Source organism: Salvelinus fontinalis, chromosome 4 (genome assembly GCF_029448725.1).
Source record: "Salvelinus fontinalis isolate EN_2023a chromosome 4, ASM2944872v1, whole genome shotgun sequence".
Lineage (NCBI taxonomy): Eukaryota > Metazoa > Chordata > Actinopteri > Salmoniformes > Salmonidae > Salvelinus > Salvelinus fontinalis.
Genome location: NC_074668.1, coordinates 60,911,579 through 60,932,776, shown reverse-complemented (window position 1 = coordinate 60,932,776; position 21,198 = coordinate 60,911,579). Strand labels below are relative to the sequence as shown.

The following is a 21,198-nucleotide window of genomic DNA, read 5'->3' as shown; positions in this document are numbered from 1 at the left end:
GTCCGGAACAGCTGATGCTCTCATGCATATTTCAGTCTTGCTTGCCTCAAAGCGAGCATAGAAGTAATTTAGCTCATCTGGTAGGCTCGTGTAACTTTGCAGCTCGCGGCTATGCTTCCCTTTGTAGTCTGTAATAGTTTGCAAGCCCTGCCACATCCGACGAGCATCGGAGCCGGTGTAGTACGATTCAATCTTAGTCCCGTATTGACGCTTTGCCTGTTTGATGGTTCGTCGGAGGGCATAGCGGAATTTCTTATAAGCTTCCAGGTTAAAGTCCCGCTCCTTGAAAGCGGCAGCTCTACCCTTTAGCTCAGTGCGGATGTGTCCTGTAATCCATGACTTCTGGTTAGGGTATGTATGTACAGTCACTGTGGGGATGACTTCATCGATGCACTTTTTGATTAGGCCAGTGACTGATATGGTGTACTCAATGCCAGTAACCCTCAGCTTGCCAGTTCATGACTCATTCCCACTGTTGCAAGGCCTGAGATTCAACTGGCAACCCTCCGACTCTGATTCATATGTCTAACCTCTAGCCTAGGCCTTGTTTTTGTGTGTTTTTAAATAGGGAATAAATACAGGATAGTTTAATGTTGAAAGGCCACACCATCTACCAATGTAGAGTACTCACTAGTGGCTTCCTTTTCTCTCTTCAAAATATTTGCTAGCAGTGACATGGCTAATACTGTTTGGTTTGCGAGTCAATGACATACACTAGCAGAGAGGATACTGCCAAGTAGATTTCCTCAGCCTGGACTGCCAGTCAAATGAACTGGGATCCCCCTCGGCTAGCTAGTTGATGCAGCAGCTGGTGATAGGACTGTTAATTATGTATGGCTTTTCTAAATGCTTAGCAAAGTAAGCAGTCCATGGCATGAAGTGATTGTAAGTCAGACTCCAGCAGCGCATGTCCCCTATGCAGTCTCTACTCATCCACGGGGTAGCCAATGATGTGTCATTGTGACATCGTTAAGCTGTGATTGTGGCAATGTTGGTTGTTTCGTGCTGATTAGATCAGCTCATAAATAATGCAAGCTAATTCAGTCATGCAGTCAAATTCGGTCATTACAGTTCAACCTAGGCCTAGATGACGCCACATCAAATAAACACGTGATACAGTGGTGTTGCAGCACAAGCTATAGCTGCAGTGTCTTACTCGGATCCACCAAGAGCCATATACTGCTTGTGTGTATATTCACTGACAGAGAGGAGTGGAGTGGGTTTGATCAAGTCACATCTTCCAAAGCACTAGTTTTGTTCCATACCAGATACAACGTTGTTTGTTACGATGGAGTACAACCCCTCCCTTGCCATTTTGCTCACACCTCATTCTGTTTGATGCTGAACCCTATTGAAATATTCAACACTAACTAACCTCCAACTAGCCTGAAACCCTTTCTATAGTAATCCTCAAATGTACTCTTCCCATGCCACTCTCTTCAGAGCAGCATTGGCTGGATGAGCTGCCCCTGCTACTTTATAAGCTATTCACCCAGGGCAGATTTGTCATTTGGAAAAAGATGTGTGAACGTGAGATGATTAAGGCTGGCAGTGGGAAAGATGGACTACCATAGGGTGGAAGAGGGAAAGGAATGAAGGTAGAGATGAGGGGAGAGAGGGAGCGGGAGGGAGGGAAAGAGAGGGAGGAATGGAGAAAAGGAGAGAGAGCGGAACAGGAGGAGGAAGGAAGGAGGGACAAGGGAATTATGACCGTTCTCACTCAAATTGAGCGTTAACACACACACACTCCGAGATTGATGGAATATTAGCTGTTTGCACGCACAGAAACGGACACACACACACACACAGTGAGGCGTAGCGGTGGGGGTGTTTTGTTTGCTAGCTCATGAGTTGAAACATTTTGATATAGGATTTTATTAGGCACAGAGATTTAGTGCCTCCATGGTAGGGGCCCTTGGGGGAGTGCATCCGTTAACTGTAAATGTAGGGAAATTTACCCATTTCGGGATAGTCGCCAGCCTAATGAAACTCAATGTGTCCTCTTTAGATTCACTGAGTCCATTTTTCCTCCTACTCGCTCTCTAGCTTCCTCTTATAATCTATTTTTCTTCCCCGTTCATTCTGTTCCACCTGCTCCCTTTTCATCGTCTTCCTCCCTCCTTGCCTTCCTCTCACAGATTTGTTATGCTGCTAAAGCCAGTCTGTTTTATAGTTCTCATGGGTCACTGTTTGCTTCTATGTCTCTTTGCTCTCTCTCGCTCTCTTCTTCCGCCCTCCATTATTCATCTGTTATGCTACTGCCATTCTGCAGTACACTTCTCAAATTGGCCCTTTCCTAAATTAGCCATCAATGGTGATAAAGATTTGGACTTGTGGTTTTACTTAATTCTCCATACTAGCCAAAGATTATAACGCCGATTCTGATCCAACCATAAATTCATACGTTGTGCCCCCGGCCTGAGAGGATGTTCAATATATAGCTAGATGTAGGCTACCATGGACAGCCACATGCTATTTAGCTTATGTTGATTGGACTAAATAGTTTTTGGTATCTTTTAGTTGTCACTGTATTAGACTAAGCATAGGTCATTTGATAATGTTGAAATCTTGAAGTTTAAATGATGCTGGAATAGTGGAGGCAGCTCCTGTTTTCTTTGCGACTTGCGGTAGCCTAATTCTCCGTGGTTCTAAATCAATAGTTGTTTAGTAGTCTGAAAATGTTGGCAAGATGAACTTGCTTGACCATGCTGTATGTCACACCCTGGCCTTAGTTATCTTTGTTTCCTTTATTATGTTTGTTAGGTCAGGGTGTGACATGGGGAAGGTTTGTGTGTGGGTGGTTATATGGTTAAGGGGTTGTTGGGTTTTGTGTGTGTGGTTTTGTGTTGAGTGAGTATGTCTAGGTATGTCTATGGTTTAGTGAGGGTTTCTAGGTATGTCTATGGTTGCCTGAGTGGTTTCTCAATCAGAGACAGGTGTCTTTCATTTGTCTCTGATTGGGAGCCATATTTTAGGCGGCCATAGGCATCATGTGTTTGTTGGGTCATTGATTTAGTCATTGTCTTAGTCTGTGTCTAGGTTTGTTTCAGGTTTGCATGTTTTGCATTTAGTCGGTTTTGGTTTCACGTTCTTGGATTTGTTGTTTTGCTTCGTTAGTTCCTCTCCTAAATAAAGAGAAGATGTATTATTTACACGCTGCGCCTTGGTCCTATCTCTCTCCCATGGACGATCGTGACACTGTAGGTCATACAACTGTTTGTTACATGCAATATGCTTTGTGAACTTCAACGGACAGATGTTGCTCTCCGGTTTTATGATGAAACAAAGGTGTGGTTGAATTTATTCAGCCACTGTGTCTTCTTATAGTCTCGGCCTTAGGCCTATGTACAGGGGTGAAAATAGAATACATTTCTTCCCGGTGTGGGACCTCCCCAAAATGTTTATGGGCCAATCATAGAATTACATATAGAATCACTATTAATTCAATAGGATCTCTATAGGCCTAGTCGTAAAGATTTGTTATTCAACTTTTAAAATGTATTACCTTTTATTGTGCCATAAAAACAAACAGTCATGATATTTTCATCTGATTGTCAAACAATCACTTCAAAGGGATCCTTTACTAGGCTGCCCGTGCACATTCATCCACTCGCAAAATATTTCCAGTCTCCAAACAGTGGTGAAGATACATCTGTTACACAAAACACCAAAAAGTGTAGTCATTAGGCCAGAATTTATGCGTTCACTGTTGTCTGTGCACGTCTCGGTGTCAGCCACTTGTTAGGGTTCGTTTCCTTATCAATCAGTTACTCATTAGTGAAATTAGCATTATGACAATATCTTTAATTAAATCATTCAAAAACCTTTATTAATGCAATTGCAGACAGAAGTTGACAAACAGGAACATTGCACGAATGTTGCTGAGTAAGTTCTGCATCAAACAAAAGGTCTCCAGTTGTTTTATTAAACCCTAAGTCGCGCCCTGGTGATGTCACTGCTTACGTCATCATCCTCTACTCCTGGGACCACAACCATGCCTACAAAGCTGTATTAACAGGGCCTTTATTGTTAGCTAAACGCTTAGCAGTAAATGTCCCCTCCCCCCAAAGTTGATTTATTGTGGAATGTTTGCCTAGTCTTATCTCCTTCACTCCCCTGCAGAGTTCTGTCTAAGTCACACATTTCTAAGAGGGGCCTCTTTATAATGAGGCAGATAGAGAGAAATCGATAACTAAAATACAACTGTAGAACAATACTAAACTTCTACAATGAATATAGATATTGTTAATCCGTAGTCTAAAACCCTATACATGTAAGGAGGGAGGGGTCTTATAACCCCTCCCCTTCTATTAATAAAACATAAGCATAATTAATTATTCTAATACGTCAAACATTTTGGTACAACCCTTTTCGTGACCCCTAGGTGAACCCGACACACTCATCTCTGCCTTTTTCTGTGTTCTCGTCGAACCACATCACATTTTGAAGCGTAGGCTATACCACACGTTTTGAATTGTGATACAGTGAATTATAAGTGAAATAATCTGTCTGTAAACAATTGTTGGAAAAATTACTTGTGTCATGCACAAAGTAGATGTCCTAACCGACTTGCCAAAACTATAGTTTGTTAACAATACATTTGTGGAGTGGTTGAAAAACAAGTTTTAATGACTCCAACTGTCACGTTCCTGACCTGTTTTTCCCTTTTCTTGTATTTATTTAGTTGGTCAGGGCGTGAGTTGGGGTGGGTTGTCTATGTGTTATTTTCTATGTTGGGATGTTTGTGTTCGGCCGGGTATGATTCTCAATCAGAGACAGCTGTCAATCGTTGTCCCTGATTGAGAATCATACTTAGGCAGCCTGGGTTTCACGTGTGTTTTGTGGGTGTTTGTATCTCGTGTCTGTATTCGTGCCACACGGGACTGTTTGTCGGTTCGTTTCTCTTTTGTCATTTTGTTTCGTTAGTGTTCCGTTTATTTTGTTAATAAATAATCATGGACATAAACCACTCCGCATATTGGTCTGATCCTTCTCGCCTCTCCTCCTCGTCCGAGGAGGAGGATTACGACGACCGTAACACCAACCTAAGTGTATGTAAACTTCAGACTTCAACTGTAGGTTGTAATCAGTGGTGTAAAGTACTTAAGTAAAAAATACTTTAAAGTACTACTTAAGTAGTTTTTGTGGTGTCTGTACTTTAGTTTACTATTTATATTTTTGACTACTTTTACTTTTACTTCACTACATTCAACCCAAAACGATGTACTTTTTACTCCATACATTTTCCCTGACACCCAAAAGTACATGTTACATTTTCAATGCTGAGCGGGACAGGAAAAAGGTCCAATTCACGCACTTATCAAGATAACATATCTGGTCATCCCTACTGCCTCTGATCTGGAATATTAATTAAACACACATGCTTCATTTGTAAATTATGTGTTGGAATGTGCCCCTGGCTATCTGAAAATAAAACATTTAAATAGAATTATGCCGTCTTGTTTGCTTAAGATAAACAATTAGAAATTATTTATAATTTTGATACTTAACTATATTATAGCAATTACATTTACTTTTGATACTTAAGTATATTTAAAACCAAATACTTTTAGACTTTTACTCAAGTAGTATTTTCCTGGGTGACTCACTTTTAATTGAGTCATTTTCTATTAAGGTATCTTTACTTTTACTCAAGTATGACAATTGGATACTTTTTGCATCACTGGTTGTAATATGGATATTTTTTCCTGTTTTGGCTTTCCGAGTGATTTTACCCACGCACCACTACTGCTCATTGGTCACTGACCAAATATTTCTATAACTAACCCAAGATAGACAACAGCCTGTCGTTTCCAATGGGAGCAAATTCATTATAGTGGGTAGGCAGAGCAAAGCTAGCAAGAGGTTATTGGCGCGTTCTAGCATGTATTTGCATATTTCCGTTGGGGAACGCCTACTCTGTGAAGTTGCGCAATAACTACATTTACCCTTACACTCCTAAATAATGCAATTTTTAAAAAATTGGGTAAAGGGTAAAGTCTACAAAACTTTATCCACTCTGTTCGTAACATATTCTAGTTTTGGAAACAGAAAACCGTATCAAAATGTTTAATCGATGAGAAAATGTGCAGAATGTCAGCCAAAATCCATCTTGTTCCATCATCTCCCACTGCCGGACACTGGGCTTCCTCTCACCACCATATTTGGTAGTGAGTGGAAACGCCAACCGGATGATTCACATTTACACATCCTGTGAAATATCTGTCTCATTATTCTATCTGTGCCATTCTTTTTTTCTGTCTGTCTGTCTGTCTGTCTGTCTGTCTGTCCCCTTCCCTCCCTCTCTTTCCCACCCTTCCCTACTCCTCTATTTCCTGCCTCCTTCTTCCTCTCCTTCTTCCTCTCATACTCTCATTGTCGGCTCAACCGTGAGAAAATCTAATCCCCCATCATGTCACTGATGTGTGTCATACATGATGCCTTTATCTCTCAAGCACACAGAGAGTACGTCTGAGTCTGGGCTATATGAAACCAGCTGTGGAGGCCACCACAATCATCTCCTATCCATCTTCATTTAATGGAGTCCTTTAGCTGCACTATTGTGGAAGGATGTTCTGCAATGCTATTAGTGCTGCCTGAATGCACAGAAAGGCTGAGTGAGGAGGGCCATTATCAAAGAAGATGAAAGAAATATGGAAAGGAAGAGTTTCACAAGGTCATTTGTGCTAGAAATGTGATTGGCAAGTACAGTAAATAGCTTCTGATGTTACTTTGGTTTTAGGTTTTATTCAGTGTTATTGTGTTTTTTGTATGCTTTTTTTAAAGGTTGTGTGGTAGACTATTGTAGACAATCTTACATTCTTGGTGGGAAAAGATAATACATAACGTCTAAAAACCTTGACATTGCAGACTACTGTAAAGTGAACCGTGACGCTATACACCAACAGTTTCCCAGGCATTCATGATACATACCTAAGCACCACTCAAACATGAAATAACAGCTCTGCGACAAGTTGTCGAATTGCTCTAGCCTAGCATGCCTATGAAAAATATTTTTCATAACATGTTCGACATTGGGCAAAGGGTAACGGCTGCTGAGTTGTTGGTATACACTACCGTTCAAAAGTTTGGGGTCACTTAGAAATGTCTTTGTTTTTGAAAGAAAAGCAATTTTTTTGTCCGTTAAAATAACATCAGATTGATCAGAAATACAGTGTAGACATTGTTAATGTTGTAAATGACTATTGTAGCTGGAAACGGCTGATTTTTATTGGAATATCTACATAGGCGTACAGAGGCCCATTATCAGCAACCATCACTCCTGTGTTCCAATGACACGTTGTGTTGGCTAATCCAAGTTTATCATTTTAAAAAGGCTAATTGATCATTTGAAAAACCTTTTTCAATTATGTTAGCACAGCTGAAAACCTTTGTGCTGATTAAAGAAGCAATAAAACTGGCCTTTAGACTAGTTGAGTATCTGGAACATCAGCTTTTGTGGGTTCGAGTTTCTTCTGAAACTCGTCAGTCTATCCTTGTTCTGAGAAATGAAGGCTATTCCATGTGAGAAATTGCCAAGAAACTGAAGATCTCATACAACGCTGTGTATCACTCCCTTCACAGAACAGTGTAAACTGGCTCTAACCAGAATAGAAAGAGGAGTGGGGGGCCCTGGTGCACAACTGAGCAAGAGGACAAGTACATTAGAGTGTCTAGTTTGAGAAACAGATGCCTCACAAGTCCTCAACTGGCAGCTTCATTAAATAGTACCCACAAAACACCAGTCTCAACATAAACATTGAAGAGGCGACTCTGGGATGCTGGCCTTCTAGACAGAGTTGCAAAGAAAAAGCCTTCTCTCAGACTGGCCAATAAAAAGAAAAGATTAAGATGGGCAAAAGAACACAGACACTGGATAGAGGAAGATTGGAAAAAAGTCTAAGCTTGTGTCTAAGCTTGTGACCGGATCACAAAGAAGAACATTCGTGAGAGGCAGAAAAGATGCTGGAGGAGTGCTTGACGCCACATGTCAAGCATGGTGGAGGCAATGTGATGGTCTGGGGATGCTTTGGTGGTGGTAAAGTGGGAAATTTGTACAGGGTTAAAGGGATATTGAAGAAGGAAGGCTATCACTCCATTTTGCAACGCCACGTCAAACCCTGTGGACGACATTTAATTTGAGCCAATTTCCTCCTACAACAGGACAATGACCCAAAGCACAGCTCCAAACTATGCAATAACTATTTAGAGAAGAAGTAGGAGGTGCTAAAGGAAGCATGGGGTGAAATCTCTAAAGATTACCTCAACAAATTGACAACTAGAATGCCAAAGGTCTGCAAGGCTGTAATTGCTGCAAATGGAGGAAAATAACTCCCCACAAAACCCAAACGGAAAATCACAACTTATATATGATCCCCAATCAGAGACAACGATAGACAGCTGCCTCTGATTGGGAACCACACATGGCAAAAACAACAAAGAAATAGAAAACAGAGAATCTCCCACCCGAGTCACACCCTGACCTAACCACACATAGAGAATAAATGAGGATCTCTAAGGTCAGGGCGGGACAGGTAGTGTATGTAGTAGAGTTCAACCGATTATGATTTTTCAACGCTGATACCGATTATTGGAGGACCCAAAAAAGCCGATAACGATTAATCGGCCGATAAAAAAAATAAAAAATAAATTTGTAATAATGACAATTACAACAATACTGAATGAACACTTATTTTAACTTAATATAATACATCAATAAAATCTCAAATCTATTTAGCCTCAAATAAATAATGAAACATGTTCAATTGGGTTTAAATAATGCAAAAACAAAGTGTTGGAGAAGAAAGTAAAAGTGCAATATGTGCCATGTAAGAAAGCTAACGTTAAAGTTCCTTGCTCAGAACATGAGAACATATGAAAGCTGGTGGTTCTTTTTAACATGAGTCTTCAATATTCCCAGGTAAGAAGTTTTAGGTTGTAGTTATTATAGGAATTATAGGACTATTTCTCTCTATACCATTTGTATTTCATTAACCTTTGACTATTGGATGTTCTTATAGGCACTTTAGTATTGCCAGTGTAAGAGTATAGCGTCCATCCCTCTCCTCGCTCCTACCTGGGCTCGAACCAGGAACACAACGACAACAGCCACCCTCGAAGCAGCGTTACCCATGCAGAGCAAGGGGAATAACTACTCCAAGTCTCAGAGCGAGTGACGTTTGAAACGCTATTAGCGCGCACCCTGCTAACTAGCTAGCCATTTCACATCGGTTACACCAGCCTAATCTCGGGAGTTGATAGGCTTGAAGCACAGCGAAGAGCTTCTGGCAAAACGCAGGAAAGTGCTGTTTGAATGAATGCTTACGAGCTTGCTGCTGCCTACCACCGCTCAGTCAAACTGCTCTATCAAATCATAGACTTAGTTATAACATAATAACACACAGAAATACGAGCCTTAGGTCATTAATATGGTCGAATCCGGAAACTATAATCTCGAAAACAAAACGTTTATTCTTTCAGTGAAATACGGAACCGTTCCGTATTTTATCTAACGGGTGGCATCCATAAGTCTAAATATTCCTGTTACATTGCACAACCTTCAATGTTATGTCATAATTACGTACAATTCTGGCAAATTAGGTGGCCCAAACTGTTGCATATACACTGACTATGCGTGCAATGAATGCAAGAGAAGTAACACAATTTCACCTGGTTAATATTGCCTGCTAACCTGGATTTCTTTTAGCTAAATATGCAGGTTTAAAAATGTATACTTCTGTGTATTGATTTTAAGAAAGGCATTGATGTTTATGGTTAGGTAAACATTGGAGCAACGATATGCACCGCATCGATTATATGCAACGCAGGACACGCTAGATAAACTAGTAATATCATCAACCATGTGTAGTTAACTAGTGATTATGATTGATTGATTGATTGTTTTTTATAAAATAAGTTTAATGCTAGCTAGCAACTTACCTTGGCTTCTACTGCATTCACGTAACAGGCAGGCTCCTCGTGGAGTGCAATGTAATCAGGTGGTTAGAGCGTTGGACTAGTTAACTGTAAGGTTGCGAGATTGAATCCCCGAGCTGACAAGGTAAAAATCTGTCGTTCTGCCCCTGAAAGAGGCAGTTAACCCACCGTTCCTAGGCCGTCATTGAAAATAAGAATGTGTTCTTAACTGAGTTGCCTAGTTAAATAAATATTAAATAAAGTTGTAAAAAAATAAACAATAAAAAATAATAATAATTAATCGGCCAAATCGGTGTCCAAAAATGACGATTATCGATTGTTATGAAAACTTGAAATCGGCCCTAATTAATCAGCCATTCCGATTATTCGGTCGACCTCTAGTATGTAGCGCGTATTTACAGTATACTGAACAAAAATATGAACGCAACACTTAAAGTGTTGGTTTCATGAGCTGAAATAAAAGACCCGACAAATGTTCCATACGCACAAAAAGCTTATTTCTCTCAAACTTTGCCAAGATAATCCATCCACCTGACAGGTTTGGTATATCAAGAAGCTGATTAAACAGCATGATCATTACACGGGAGCACCTTGTGCTGGGGACAATGAAGGGCCACTATAATATGTGGAGTTGTTACACAACACAATGCCACACTGCCCTATCAAGCAAAAAGGCAGTAACTGCTCATAGAGTGGAACTGAGAAAAATGGCTTTTATTTACCGTGGTTTCACAGTAACTTTATGCAGTTGCTGCTAACATGACCCACATTTTCTCCAAAACACAATACAATAGAGGCAGGATACTTGTCCACATGATTAATGTAACAGTCCTGACCTATTTATGTTAGTTTTTATGTGTTTTTGGTCAGGGCATGTGTTATGGGTGGGCAGTCTATGTTATCTGTTTCTATGTTGGTTTCGGTTTGCCTGGTATGGCTCTTGATTAGAGGCAGGTGGTTTGCATTTTCCTCTAATCAAGAGTCATATTTAGGTAGGGCATTATCACTGTGTGTTTGTGGGTGATTGTCTCCTGTGATGTCTTCGTTATGTTCGATGTATTCACGTTTGGAGCTGTTTGGCTGTTCGTTCGTTTTGATGTACGTTCCTGTTCGTGAGTTTACGTTTGTTGATGTGAGTTTATGTTCAGGTTCCGTTGTACGTCGTTTTCTTATTTTGTAGTTTGAAAGTGTTTTGTTTAGTTTTCGTGTTGCCATCTGCATCGTTGTCAAATGTAAAATAAAGATGGCATATTTCCCTAACTCCGCATTTTGGTCCGAAGATCCTTCTCTCCTCACCTCATCCGAGGATGAGGAAAGCGACAGCTCTTACAGAATCACCCACCAAAATACAAAGACCAAGCGGTATGGGAATGCTAAACGGAGTAAGGGACAGAAGAAGGAGCAATGGACATGGGACGATGTATTGAATGGAAAAGGTGTCTACACATGGGAGGAGATCCTAGCAGGTAGAGATCGCCTTCCATGGGAACAGCTGGAGGCACTTAGGAGAGCGGAGGCTACCGGAGAGAGGAACCGGAATTATAAGGGAACGCGTCTGGCACGGAAGCCGAAAAAGCCCGTGAGTAACTCCCAAAAATTTCTTGGGGGGGGGCTAAAGGGTAGTGGGCCAAGGGCAGGTAGGAGACCTGCGCCCACTTCCCAGGCTAACCGTGGAGAGCGGGAGTACGGGCAGACACCGTGTTACGCAGTAGAGCGCACGGTGTCTCCTGTACGTGTGCATAGCCCGGTGCGGGTTATTCCACCTCCCCGCACTGGTAGGGCTAGATTGGGCATTGAGCCAGGTGTCATGAGGCCGGCTCAACGCGTCTGGTCTCCAGTGCGTCTCCTCGGGCCGGCATACATGGCACCTGCCTTACGCATGGTTTCCCCGGTTCGCCTACACAGCCCAGTGCGGGCTATTCCACCTCGCCGCACTGGCAGGGCGACCGGGAGCATTCAACCAGGTAAGGTTGGGCAGGCTCAATGCTCAAGAGAGCCAGTACGCCTGCACGGTCCGGTATTTCCGGCGCCACCTCCCCGCCCCAGCCTAGTACCTACAGTGCCTACATTACGCACTAGGCTACCAGTGCATTTCCAGAGCCCTGTTCCTCCTCCACGCACTCTCCCTGTAGTGCGTGTATCCAGTTCGTGCCTCCAGTTCCGGCCCCACGCACTAAGCTACCAGTGCGTCTCCAGAGCCCTGAACACACTGTATCTTCTCCCCCTACTAATCCTGATGTGCTTGTCCTCAGCCCGGCGTCACCAGTGCCGGTACCACGCATCAGGGATAGAGTGGGCTTTGAGAATACAGTGTGCCCTGTCCCTGCTCCCCGCACTAGTAGGAAGGTGCTTGTCATTAGCACGGTGCCTCCAGTTCCGGCACCACGCACCAGGTCTACAGTGCGCCATATCCGGCCAGAGCCATCCGTCTCCCCAGCGCCATCTGAGCCATCCGTCTCCCCAGCGCCATCTGAGCCATCCGTCTCCCCAGCGCCATCTGAGCCATCCGTCTCCCCAGCGCCATCTGAGCCATCCGTCTCCCCAGCGCCATCTGAGCCATCCGTCTCCCCAGCGCCATCTGAGCCATCCGTCTGCCAGGAGCCTGCAAAGCCGCCCGTCTGCCATGAGCCTGCAAAGCCGCCCGTCTGCCATGAGCCTACAGAGCCGTCAGCCAGACAGGAGCCGCTAGAGCCGTCAGCCAGACAGGATCTGCCAGAGCCGCCAACCAGACAGGATCTGCCAGAGCCGCCAACCAGACAGGATCTGCCAGAGCCGCCAACCAGACAGGATCTGCCAGAGCCGCCAACCAGACAGGATCTGCCAGAGCCGCCAACCAGACAGGATCTGCCAGAGTCGCCAACCAGACAGGATCTGCCAGAGCCGCCAGAGAGCCATGAGCAGCCAGAGCCGTCTAAGAGCCATGAGCGTCGAGAGCCGTCAGCCTGCCATGAGCGTCGAGAGCCGTCAGCCTGCCATGAGCGTCGAGAGCCGTCAGCCTGCCATGAGCGTCGAGAGCCGTCAGCCTGCCATGAGCGTCGAGAGCCGTCAGCCTGCCATGAGCGTCGAGAGCCGTCAGCCTGCCATGAGCGTCGAGAGCCGTCAGCCTGCCATGAGCGTAGAGAGCCGTCAGCCTGCCATGAGCGTAGAGAGCCGTCAGTCTGCATGGACCTGCCAGAGCCGTCTAAACAGGACCTGCCAGAGTCCTTCAGCCGGGATCTGCCCCTTGTCCCGGTGTTGCCCCTTGTCCCGGTGTTGCCCCTTGTCCCGGTGTTGCCCCTTGTCCCGGTGCTGCCCCTTGTCCCGGTGCTGCCCCTTGTCCCGGTGCTGCCCCTTGTCCCGGTGCTGCCCCTTGTCCCGGTGCTGCCCCTTGTCCCGGTGCTGCCCCTTGTCCCGGTGCTGCCCCTTGTCCCGGTGCTGCCCCTTATTCCAGTGATGGTCCTTATCCTGGTGCTGCCCCTTGTTCTGGTGCTGCCCCTTGTCCCGGTGCTACCCCTTGTCCCGGTGCTGCCCCTTGTCCTGGTGCTAGCTGTTTATTTAGGGGAAGGTAGTGTTAGGGTGGGCATTAGAAGGGGTAGAAAGAAGAGGGGAGTGACTATGGTGGTGCGGGGACAGCGTCCTGAACCGGAACCACCACCGTGGTCAACTGCCCACCCGGACCCTCCCCTGGACTTTGTGCTGGTGCGCCCGGCGTTCGCACCTTGGGGGGGGGGTACTGTAACAGTCCTGACCTATTTATGTTAGTTTTTATGTGTTTTTGGTCAGGGCATGTGTTATGGGTGGGCAGTCTATGTTATCTGTTTCTATGTTGGTTTCGGTTTGCCTGGTATGGCTCTTGATTAGAGGCAGGTGGTTTGCATTTTCCTCTAATCAAGAGTCATATTTAGGTAGGGCATTATCACTGTGTGTTTGTGGGTGATTGTCTCCTGTGATGTCTTCGTTATGTTCGATGTATTCACGTTTGGAGCTGTTTGGCTGTTCGTTCGTTTTGATGTACGTTCCTGTTCGTGAGTTTACGTTTGTTGATGTGAGTTTATGTTCAGGTTCCGTTGTACGTCGTTTTCTTATTTTGTAGTTTGAAAGTGTTTTGTTTAGTTTTCGTGTTGCCATCTGCATCGTTGTCAAATGTAAAATAAAGATGGCATATTTCCCTAACTCCGCATTTTGGTCCGAAGATCCTTCTCTCCTCACCTCATCCGAGGATGAGGAAAGCGACAGCTCTTACAATTAAGCATGTATTAATGTAGCAAAAATGACATTAACTCATTATTGACCAAATGAGCAGTTACTAACTTTTTGCTTGGTAGGGCAGCACTGATGTCTCAAGTTTTGAGGGAGCGTGCAATTGGCATGCTGACAGCAGGAATGTCCACCAGAGCAGTTGCCAGAGAATTGAATGTTAATTTCTCTACCATAAGCAGCCCTCCAACGTTGTTTTAGAGAATTTGGCAGTACGTCCAACCGGCCTCACAACTGCAGACCACGTGTAACCACGCCGGCCCAGGACCTCCACATTCGGCTTTTTCACCTGCGGGATGGTCTGAGACAAGCCACCCGGACAGCTGATAATACTGTGGGTTTGTACGAAAAATCTCTGCTCAAATGGTCAGAAACCGTGTCAGGGAAGCTCACCTGCTTGCTTGCCCAGGGTCTTGACTTGACTGCAGTTTGGCGTCATAACCGACTTCAGTGGGCAAATGCTCACCTTCCGTGGCCACTGGCACGCTGGAGACGTGTGCTCTTCACAGATTAATCCCGGTTTCAACTTTACCAGGCAGATGGCAGACAGCGTGTATGGCTTCGGGTGGGCGTGCGGTTTGCTGATGTCAACGTTGTAAACAGAGTGCCCCATTTTTTGAAATATTTTTTTATTACACCTTTATTTAGCCAGGTAGGCTAGTTGAGAACAAGTTCTCATTTACAACTGCGACCTGGCCAAGATAAAGCACAGCAGTTCGACACATACAACAACACAGAGTTACACATGGAATAAACAAACATACAGTAGAAAAAAAGAAAAATCTATATACAGTGAGTGCAAATGGGGTAAAATAAGGGAGGTAAGGCAATAAATAGGCCATTGTGGCGGAGTAATTACAATATATCAATTAGACACTGGAATGGTAGATGTGCAGAAGATGAATGTGCAAGTAGAGATACTGGGGTGCAAAGGAGCAAGATAAATAAATACAGTATGGGGATGAGGTAGTTGGATGGGCTGTTTACAGATGGGCTATGTACAGGTGCAGTGCTCTGTGAGCAGCTCTGATAGCTGGTGCTTAAAGCTAGTGAGGGAGATATGGGTCTCCAGCTTCAGTGATTTTTGCAGTTCGTTCCAGTCATTGGCAGCAGAGAACTGGAAGGAAAGGTGGCCAAAGGAGGAATTGGCTTTGGGGGTGACCAGTGAGATGTACTAGCTGGAGCGCGTGCTACGGGTGGGTGCTGCTATGGTGACCAGTGAGCTGAGATAAGGCGGGGCTTTACCTAGCAGAGACTTGTAGATGACCTGGAGCCAGTGGGTTTGGCGACGAGCATGAAGCGAGAGCCAGCCAACGAGAGAGTACAGGTCGCAGTGGTGGGTATTATATGGGGCTTTGGTGACAAAACGGATGGCACTGTGATAGACTGCATCCAATTTGTTGAGTAGAGTGTTGGAGGCTATTTTATAGATGACATCGCCGAAGTCGAGGATCGGTAGGATGGTCAGTTTTACGAGGGTATGTTTGGCAGCATGAGTGAAGGATGCTTTGTTGCAAAATAGGAAGCCAATTCTAGATTTGTTTTGGATTGGAGATGTTTCATGTGAGTATGGAAGGAGAGTTTACAGTCTAGCCAGACACCTAGGTATTTGTAGTTGTCCACATTCTAAGTCGGAACCCATGGTGGCGGTGGGGTTGTGGTAAGGGCAGGCATAAGCGACAGACAACGAATACAATTGCAATTTATCAATTGCAATTTGAATGCACAGAGATACCTTGACAAGATCCTGAGGCCCATTGTCGTGCCATTCATCGTCTGCCACCACCTCATATTTCAGCATGATAATGCACGGCCTCATGTCGCAAGGATCTGTACACAATTTCTGGAAGCTGAAAACGTTCCAGTTCTTCAGTGGCCTGCATACTCACCAGACATGTGTACGACAGCATGTTCCAGTTCCTGCCAATATCCAGCAATTGAAGAGGAGTAGAACAACATTCCACAGTCCACAATCAACAGTCTGATCAAGTATATGTGAAGGAGATGTGTCGTGCTGCATGAGGCAAATGGCCCGACCTTTTTTGTTGTTGTTGGTATCTGTTACCAACAAATGCATATTTGTATTCCCAGTCATGTGAAATCCATAGATTAGGATCCTAATGAATTGTATTTCAATTGACTGATTTCCTTGTATGAGCTATAACTCAGTAAATTCTTTGAAATTGTTGCATTTTGCATTTATATCCTTGTTCAGTGTACTTCAAATGGTTTAGCTCAAACACAACGTTAGCTAAATAAACCTAGCATATTAATGCCGGAGACCCGGGCCCTTGCTGAGTGACATGGCTGTGGACAGAGATGATTGGTGTCACAGGGGAGTGTCGACAAGGTCTGACAAACTGGGCAGCTACCACAACAAATCACTGTTCTCTCCAAGCATAGTCGATATAATGAGCCTAGACCCTGGGGTACCTGTGTGTGGGCCGCGTGGTGTGTTTGCTGTGTGTACAGTACATGCTATTGTGTGTGTGTGTGTGTGAGCCATGTGTGTTTGTGTGTGGTACATGCTATTGGAATAAGGGAGGAGGAGTAGGAAGAGGATTAGGAGGAACAAGGGAGAATCCCCTAGAGAACATTATTGATTACCATTGGCATGCTTCTCTCTTTCTCTCCCTCCCCTCTCTCTCTTTCCTTCTTTCCCTCCCTCGCTCTCTTTCCTTGTCTTCCTGTCTCTCTCTCCATCTTTCTTCCTCGCTACGTCTTTCTAACAGCCACAGTTTACTTATATGGTTTTGCAGGGGCTGTGTTGTTTTGTTTGGTGCCGTGCTGTGCTGTGCTCCAGAGAGAATCGTACTCCGCCTTCTGTAAACCATGCTTGCTGGAGCTCTTCCCATGTGCATCAATGCAAGCAGCCGTAGCACTCGGTGGAATTTCAAAATGCACCAGAGGCTTGACACATTACATTATGCACCACCGCTGTATACTTGTGTTCAGAGAAGCTGAAATGGTCTAACCACACGGACACCGTAGTGAAGAAGGCACGACAGCGACTCTTTAACCTCAGGGTGCTGAGGAAATTTGGCCTGTCCCCCGAGGGCTCTCACAGTGTTCTACAGGAGCACCATCAAGAGCATACTGTCAGGCTGCATCACAGCCTGGTACGGCAACTCCGCCGTCGCGGACCGCAAGGCTCTTCACAGGGCAATACGTGCAGTCAAACGCACCATTGGGTGCACAGTGCCTGCCCAACAGGACACCTACAACACCAGGTGTCACAGGAAGGCCAAGAAGATCATCAGGGACCCCAGCCACCTAAGCCACGCCCTGTTCTCCCCGCTTCAAACACTCAGACGCAGGCAGTACAGGAGCATCATGGCAAAAACCGACTGGCCAATAGTTTCCACCCTCAGACCATCAGACGGCTGAATAGCCACCACTAGTCAGCTACCTGCCCCCTCCCCCCTGCTCCTCCCCCCTGCTCCTCCCCCATGGACACCCTCAACTCTCACTTATCTTTCCTGCTACTCCCCCCATGGACATTCTTTCTCCTCTCCGCCCCAACGGATATTACTCTGCCCCCACTCCAACGACATTCATCACTATTGCTGCTGTTAATATTTATATATTACTTTTTGGTTTTATTTCACTCAATGATCATGCTTCTGCTCCCCCTATGGTCATTCCACCTCACCCCCTCAAATGTCTTTACTCTGCCTCCACCCCAATGGACATTTATTTATTCATCACTGCCTCAGTTGCTATTATGAATATAGTGCTATTTCTATAGTTTTTTTTTTAAATGACCATTTTCATTATTTTATTTCACTAGTTCTGCATGTTGGAGCTCGAAGCCAAAGATTTTCACTGTACGCCACAATCACACCTGCAACCCTGTGACTATTAAACAATCTGAATCAGTTTCAAACCGCCACTTGGCTATACTCTGGGGGGAAAACGATGGTCTCAAGATGCAATGCATCCTCCTTTCCCTGGATTGCGCTCTTGTTAATGACAAGCGTTTAGATTTAGATTGAACTGGGACCTCTGTTTTGAATGAACCGCCGCCTGAGTGATAAATTGCATTTTATGTTCGCCAAGGTCTCAAAACACTTTACATTGTATATAGGGTAAATTACCCCATCCACCCGCCAATGTGTAGCACCCACCGGAATACTCGCAGCACGTGGGCTATCACGGTGGAGAATGAGGAGTAATGGTGTCTGTTTGGAAGCTAGGGATGATAACATGGCCATGGTGGTGAAGAGGCTAGCTGCTAGCCGGGAGCTCTCTATTCACCTTGAAGGGGAAACATTCTAGTATTGGGGATGAGAGCATCTTAATATTCAAGGCCCTTTAGCTTTTCAAGCCAGTAGTAGGAGGCTGTAGACAAGCTCGCTAGCTTGCTAGCACTACCAGGATATATTCAAGAGCTCCACCTGTCCTCAGGCTGTGTATCAGATGCTCTCCTGTGTGCCCCCATTTTTTTTTGGGGGGGGGGGGGTGATAAAAATGCATGACTGATAGTTTGCCTCTAAGAGTATTATTATTTATGAACCCTGGCTCTACTCTACAAGGAGATACTGTATATTACTCTGCAACAACTGCAGAGTCCATATAGTCATCGTTTTTGGTCTATTCAAATGCTGAGAAAGCATTACTGGTTTTACTGCTTTCTTCTGTGATAAATTACCGCCACCGTTTTTTTGTATGATGAAACCAAATCACATCCTGAAACATGTGCTCCTTTGATGCTTTCTTACATTGCCTGGGAATAGGGAGTGTTTAAGTTCCAATATCTGAGACCTGGATATAAATGACAGATGTACCCACTAGCACAACAAACCATAAATGCATACCGAAAGCATTTTCCCTTTTATCTATTCTAACTCCCACATGTACAAACAGATTGTGGGAGATGTGATAGAGCGGAGGGACACATTTGGCAGATAATACATACAGCATTACTGTGGGGACTCCTGGATAGTGATCTATAACATCTGGAGTATAGAGATGATGTTATGAATACTGATATGTAAGAAGTTACAAATCAGTAGCCTGGTCCCAGATCTGATTGTGCTGTCTTGCCAACTCCTATGGTCATTGTCATATAGGAGTTGGCAAGACCAAACAAATAGATCATGGGAACAGGGTAAAAAAAACTGTTGTTTGGCACCAGTTTTAGCTATAGACACTCTTTCAACCCACTTAACAAAGAATGAACAATCTGCTTAGACTCACTAATTGTATTTAGCCTCTATTTAACTAGGCAAGTCAGTTAAGAACAAATTCTTATTTACAATGACGGCCTACTCCGGCCAAACCCCGACGACGCTGGGCCAATTGTGCGCCGCCCCTATGGGACTCCCAATCACAGCCTGGATGTGATACAGCCTGGATTTGAAGCTGGTATTATAGTGACACCTCTAGCACTGAGATGTAGTGCCTTAGACCACTGCACCACTCGGGAGCCCAATCATTTGTCTTAGTTTCGTGTCGAACCAACTCGCTGCTAGTGAGAGATTCAAAAGGACGAGTCCCTTACTGAGTTGATGAATTAGTCCAATTAATCAGGGGTAATTATGCAGATGCATAATTACTGAACACCTTTGCAATATTTTCCATTCCGAAAATGGAATAAACAATTTGTTTTATTACACATCTAAATCTGATTACAAATGTACTGGGTTTCTCTTAACGTTACAGAACTGCTGAGATGTAGCCTACAGTCTTTAAGTATGGTGAATTGTTCTTAGCTGCTTACAAGAAACGACTTCCGGTGATCAACAACTTCAACGTTTGTTACGAACGATGAGGAAAAATGTGAGGTGTCAGGCGCAGAGAGCAAAGATATGGGGGAAAAAACACTCTTTAATGTCCAACCAGAAGAACAACTGGTAACGTCAAAACATAGGCGTAAAAATCCACTCGAATACAGTACACACTGGAAAAATAAATCCAGACAGTGGAAAACCCCAATAATACGAACAACCTCATACAAAAACAGAAAGACAAGCCCGCACAAACAGAAGCGGGCTAAACGAACTTAAATAGCACCACCCTAACAACCAAACAATGAACAGGTGAAAACAATTAGACAAAACCAAATGAAAAGGAAAAAGGGATCGGTGGCAGCTAGTAGACCGGCGACGACGACCGCCGAGCACCACTCGAACAGGAAGGGGAGCCACCTTCGGTAATGCTCGTTACAACGTTTCATCAAATTCAGATTGAACCTGGGCGAACTTGATGTGGGACCCAACCTGTCCCGAATTGAATAGTCAATAAAAACCTTGATGATATTTCTTTTGGGGGGGGGGGGGGGGGGGGTGCTCTGTTTTTACCACTGCTAGAAATCATATCGCATTGTGCTGTAAAACGGGCTATCATCCAATTCATAACACTGCATGATGCATAATACCCCCTCTGCCAAAATACAGATTGGTTAGAAATAAATAGGTCTACATTTCAGTGCTGAGTCCCTTTTGATATGCAGCTCGTCCACTAGCCACAACGCCTCTGTGGTGTCAACATGTGTCAACATGTGATGTAAACAACAAACTACTGAAATTGAACTGAAAATCCACCCGTATTTCTTAGTGATGGGCATTCCGACTCTTTTCGATGAGCATCATCATTTGGCTCCGTTCACGTAAAAGAGACGCATCATTAGGCTCCCAACCCGGCTCTTAATTCCAAATGCTTGAAAACCACTCATGTAACGCACAAAAAGTAGGCTACCATTATGTCAGATCGTGATATGCACGTTCAAGTACATTTTTACCTGGAATAATTATTTGATTTTTAAAAATTCTTTTTACACATAAGCGTGGACCAGAATGACTTGTCCCCACTATTTATGGTTCTGCAGTGAGAATTTACCATCTTCAGATAATGATTTTGTAACTTATTTGCAGATAATCGTTTGAAGCTGAAAAAGCAGTAGTAGGAGTATGTAAATCAGGGAGCCACATGAACAGCTCTTTCAAAGATGCGATTTGCTTCCCAAAGTTCATCAAAAAGAGCTGTTAGTTCGCAAACGACCCATTACTAGTATTTCTCCCCTCA

The 21,198-nt window shown here is 44.3% G+C and overlaps 1 protein-coding gene and 1 long non-coding RNA gene across 5 annotated transcripts in view; both read left to right on the top strand.

The window, feature by feature from the left end:
• Positions 1-21,198, top strand: part of LOC129854122 (tetraspanin-4-like) — a 110,030-nt gene that overhangs the window by 61,389 nt on the left and 27,443 nt on the right. The gene's annotated exons all lie outside the window — the stretch shown is intronic.
• On the top strand, positions 1,652-20,434 carry LOC129854123 (uncharacterized). The gene is made up of 3 exons (XR_008759237.1): positions 1,652-2,714; positions 3,205-10,758; positions 14,166-20,434. It is a non-coding gene; the product is annotated as an uncharacterized LOC129854123 (long non-coding RNA).